This window comes from Fukomys damarensis, unplaced genomic scaffold (assembly GCF_012274545.1).
Source record: "Fukomys damarensis isolate Sample0158 unplaced genomic scaffold, DMR_v1.0_HiC HiC_scaffold_11, whole genome shotgun sequence".
Taxonomy (NCBI): Eukaryota; Metazoa; Chordata; class Mammalia; order Rodentia; family Bathyergidae; genus Fukomys; species Fukomys damarensis.
In genome coordinates this window covers 40,998,608-41,003,458 of record NW_022900923.1, presented here as the reverse complement: position 1 = coordinate 41,003,458, position 4,851 = coordinate 40,998,608, and the positions used below count along the sequence as shown (strand labels likewise).

General features: G+C 48.4%; 1 long non-coding RNA gene across 1 annotated transcript in view; it reads right to left on the bottom strand.

Moving 5' to 3' along the window:
- The window catches only part of LOC117285594, a 10,368-nt gene that overhangs the window by 4,493 nt on the left and 1,024 nt on the right, over positions 1–4,851 (bottom strand). The window lies entirely within an intron of this gene.

The window sequence follows — 4,851 nt, the reverse complement described above, 5'->3', positions numbered from 1 at the left end:
AAGGTATAGGGCTGGGGATTTAGCTCAGTGGTTCTGCAACCTGCCTTGCAAGCACAAGTCTCGAGTTTGATCCCTGGTACCTCACCAAAAAAAAAAGGTGTATATGTGTATTCTTTATTTTGGGGTTTTGAGATGGGGTCTCATTATATAGTTTAGGCTGGCCTAGAACTTATGATGATCTTCCTGCCTCAGCCTTTTGAACCATCCTGGGCTTCTCAAAAACATTTCAAAAAAGTGTTATGTTGCTGAGCTTGGGATTTAGCTCAGAAGTAGAGCACTTGCCTAGTATGCACAAGGCCCTGAGTTCAAGCCCCAGAAAACACACAAACATAAAAGTTACACTGTTGCAGAAGTATGCTATGGAGTCAGTCCCATGATGGTTGTGTAGTTGTTTTTTTTTTTTTTCTTGTCATCATTTCCTAAATTTCACAGTATAGCTGTTTACATAGCTGCATTCAACTGCATCAGGTCTATACCTAATCAGACATGATGTAAAGTACACAGAAGGCCAGGCCTGGGGACACATACTTGTAATCCCAGCACTCAGGAGGCTGAGGCAGGCGGATTGCAGTGAGTTTAGGGTTAGCCTGGGCTACATAGTGAGTTCAGCCTGGATTACATAGTAAGTCTTTGTCTCAAACCCTGCCTCCGCCCAAAAAATAAAGTATAAAAGAAGATTATCTAGCTTAGATAAAAATAAGGCACTATTTTTGATTTGATTTGTTTATTTGTTTTATTGATACAGGGTCTCACTATGCAGCCCAGGCTGGCCTTGAACTCATGGTGACCCTCCTGCCTCAGCCTCCCCAGTGCCGGGATTACACACATGCACTATCATGCCTGGCATAAGGATGCTTCTTATAAACTTCCATGAATTTTGGTGTCTGTGGGGGTGCTGGAGCAGAGCCCCTACAGTTCTGAGTACTTGCTCTCAGTAAATGATGAATGCTTGTTTTTGGTTTCTTTGGGTTTTTTGGTACCAGGGATCGAACTCTGATCCCTGGGCTCGCAAGGCAGACAGAGGAACCACTGAGTGAGATTCCCAGCCCTGATGAATGCTTGCTGAGCGAGCGAACACGCGACACCTGTCTGGACCCTCCCATAACCACACTTCGTGTGTGTCCAGGAGGTGGAACCCCGGCCTTGAGCAAGCAAAAGCCTGTGCTCTGGGACCAAGTGACTTGCTCGCCTCCACCGTGAACGCTTACATCCCTTCTGTCTCCTAGGTCCTGCCCATGGTCCAGCCCAGTAGTTCATCCAGGGCCTCAGACACGTCCAGGCCCTGCCCTCACTGCTGCACCGTTTGCTGATGACTTGGTAACGCAGGAATAACATCTATTCCATCGGGGAAGCAGAAGAAGAGTCAGACAACGCATCATCAATAGTCAGATACGCCATGGCAAGAGTTTGGCAAAGGTCACATAAATGGCAGTTTGGGTTATTCCTACCTCACTCCCCAAACCAGACTGTTTTGTGCCTTGCAGAATTTGCTTGTAGGAATATAAAAAACTCTAGGTATGAGCTGTGGATTGGTGGCCAACAGCTATAACCTAGCACTATGGGAGGCTGAGGCAGGAAGATCCCAAGTTCAGGCCCAAACTGAGCAATTTAATGACACAGGGAGACCGTACCTCAAAATAAAAAAGACTGGGGCTGGGCTTGGTAGTGCACGTCTATGATCTCAACACTCAGGAGGCAGAAGCAGGAGAATTGCTGGGAGTTTGAGCACAGTGAGTTTAAGACCAGCCTGAACTACATAAATGAGACTCTTTCTAAAAAACAAAACAAAACAAAAACCCTCTAGGTATGGTAGAAGAACAAGAAGGAGGTCCACAATGAAGATAACATTTTCTTAAATTTGAAAAATAGAAGAGTGAAAAAAGAAGAGGAAGGCTCCAGATTGGCGTGGTGGCACACTCCTATAATCCCAGCACTTGGGAGGCTGAGGCAGGAAGATCACTGTGAATTAGAGGCTCACATGTGCCACGCAGTGAGTGCAAGGCCAGCCTGCACTACTAGTGAGACTCTATCTCAAAAAAGAAAGGGAAAGCCCCAGGTACATAGTGGCACACACCTGTAATGCCAGGGAACAGGAAGGTTGCAAATTCAAAACCAGCCCGGGGCCGGGCATGGTGGCACACGCCTGTAATCCCAGCACTCACTCGGGAGGATGAGGCAGGAGGATCACTGTGAGTTCGAAACCAGCCTAGATTACATAGAGAGTTCCAGGTCAATCTCAACTACATAGTGAGACCCTGTCTCAAAAAAAACAGAAAACAAAGCAAAACAAACAAAAAACCCAAAAAAACAGCCTGGGCTACATAGTCCCTGTCTCAAAGAGGAGAGGGGGGCTGAGGATGTAGGAATATAGCTCAGCAGTGGAGGGCTTACCTCTCCCTCTCTCTCTCTCTCTCTCTCTCTCTCTCTCACACACACACACACTCACACACACACACACAAACACGCACGCAGTAAGAGGAGGGCTGGCCAGAGCAGTCATGGAACTGGGAGGACCTTGGGCTGCCGGGAGCGCCCGTGTGCATTGGTGTGGCAGGGCCAACTGTCAAGATCCGGCCAGCAGCAGGGTTTTGGTGGGGCTGGGCCCGCCTGGCCCAGGCCGGATGCCCGGCCCTCCCTGTAGTTCTTCTGAGCTCCCAGTGTCCCCAGAGGCTGCTGGCCATCTCCTTGGACTGCCCTCCAGTTAGGGTGGGTCCCGGGAAGCCAAGGGCAAAACTGCAGCCAGGAACCTGGGGGACTCTCCTTGTAAATACGGTGCCCCTGGGCCTCCTAACCTGTACATTCTACAAATGTCCAAATTGGGATAGCAAAATCCAGCTCACAGAACTGAAGTGATTTTGCCGGGTGTAGTGGTGCACTCCTGTAATCCCAGCACTCGGGAGGCTGAGACAGGAGGATCTCTGTGAGTTTGAGACCAGCCTGGGCTACGGAGTTGAAAAAAACAAAACAAAAACAAAACAAAACAAAACAAAAAAGAATTGCAGTGATTCGATTCCATCATGTGAGGTTGGCCATATAATTATCCAAGCTGGGAGACATTTGAGAGGCAAAGAGGGCCCTAATGACCGTTAGGCCCTCAGAGACAATAGGCTAAAGCCAGGACTGTCCTGGAACGTTGGGGGGCAGGGCCCTGGGGCCTGCGTATAAGCACAAGTAACATTCATTCATCAGCTGCTAGGCTATGAGGAGCATGGTTCCATATGATGTGACTCATTTGATTCTTTTTTTTCTCTTTTTTCTTTTCAGGCAGGGTCTCCCTTTGTTCAGGCTGGTCCCGAATTTACTATGTAGTCCAGGCTGGCCTCGAACTTGCAGTGATCCTCCTGCCTCAGCCTTCCGAGTGCTGGGATGATAGTGATTAGTCTGATTTTTACAGCCTTTAGCAGTACCCATTTTAGAGGTGGACGCCTATCCCTCTCTAGGTGAATAAATAAAAACATAACACACTTAAGCAATAGTAATGATTAAACTAGGAATTGAGTCTGTGTGTATGTAACTAGACCATGTTGGCTTTAGTAAAAGCAACTACTAGGGCTGAGGACTTAGCTCAGTGGTTCGGTGGCCTGCCTTGCAAGCACAAAGACCTGGGTTCAATCCCTGATACCAAAAAAAATTTTAAAAGGCCACTACTTCTTCCTTCTTTCTTTGGTACTGGGGATTGAACTCTGATCCTGTGCTTGCTAGGCAGGCGGCAGAACCACAGAGCTAAATCCCCAGACCTCTTCTTTTTTCTTTTTAAGAGATGGGGTCTTACTGTGTGGCCCTGCCAGTCTCCTCCCCTTCCTTTCTAAGGCGCCCACAGACTCCAGTCAGTACGTCTGCGGCAGGCCAGGGACTTCCCCTCAGAGGTAAGCTCCATGATACTAGCCCTCTCCTCCCATTTGTTGTGGTTTTTATTAGACGCCCCTAAAGCCTCAAGAGACCATAGGTGGGGCTTTTGAAAGGCGGCTGGATGGCGGGGGCTTGTCGTCACTGATGCTGACGCAAGAACACATGGAATGTGTTGGAAGAGGCGGGCATGGGCCAAGACGCCGAAGGGGTCGCTCTCTCTTCCTTGGTCTCCCTGCTTCCTGTTCACCAGCTGTGAGCTCCTCTCCTCTGTCCTGCCCCTCTGCCATGTCATTCTGCATTACTGACCACGCAAGGACTGAAACTTCTGAAATGTGAGCCAGCCGGGCGTGGTGCACAGACCTGTAATCCCAGCACTGGAGAGGCTGGGGCAGGAGGATCACAGTGAGGTCAAGGCCAGCCTGAGCTACACAGAGAGATTTTCTCTCTCTCTCAAAACAAGCAAACAGCTGAGCTAGTGGCATTTGCCTGTAATTGCAGCACTCAGGAGGCTGAGGCAGGAGGATCACTGTGAGTTCAAGACCAGCCTGGGCTACAAACATAGTGAGTTCCAGGTCAGGCTCAACTACATATTGAGACCCTGTCTCAAAAAAACAAAAAATAAACAAAACGTGAGCCCAAATAAACCTCGCCTCCTTTAATTTGCAGGTGTTGGGTATTCTGTCCCAATAAGAACATAACTAAGACACCACCTGACCCTGTCCGCTGGGAGAACCTAACCTTTCAGGTATGCCACGTGCAGCTGAATGATCAGACCAGTGTCTCAGCCGGGCTCTCTACTGAGCTCCAAACCAGTGTACTCACCAGTGTATTCAGAAGCTGTCCGGACCCTTTTCCCCTTTATCCTCAAGTCCTATTTATTTATTTATTTATTTATTTCGCTACTGGGGATCAAACTCGGGGCCTTGAGTTTGCGGGCAGGTGGCAGACTCAAGGCCCTTCTAAATTAAAAAAAAAAAAAAAAAAAAAAAAAAAAAAGAAAAA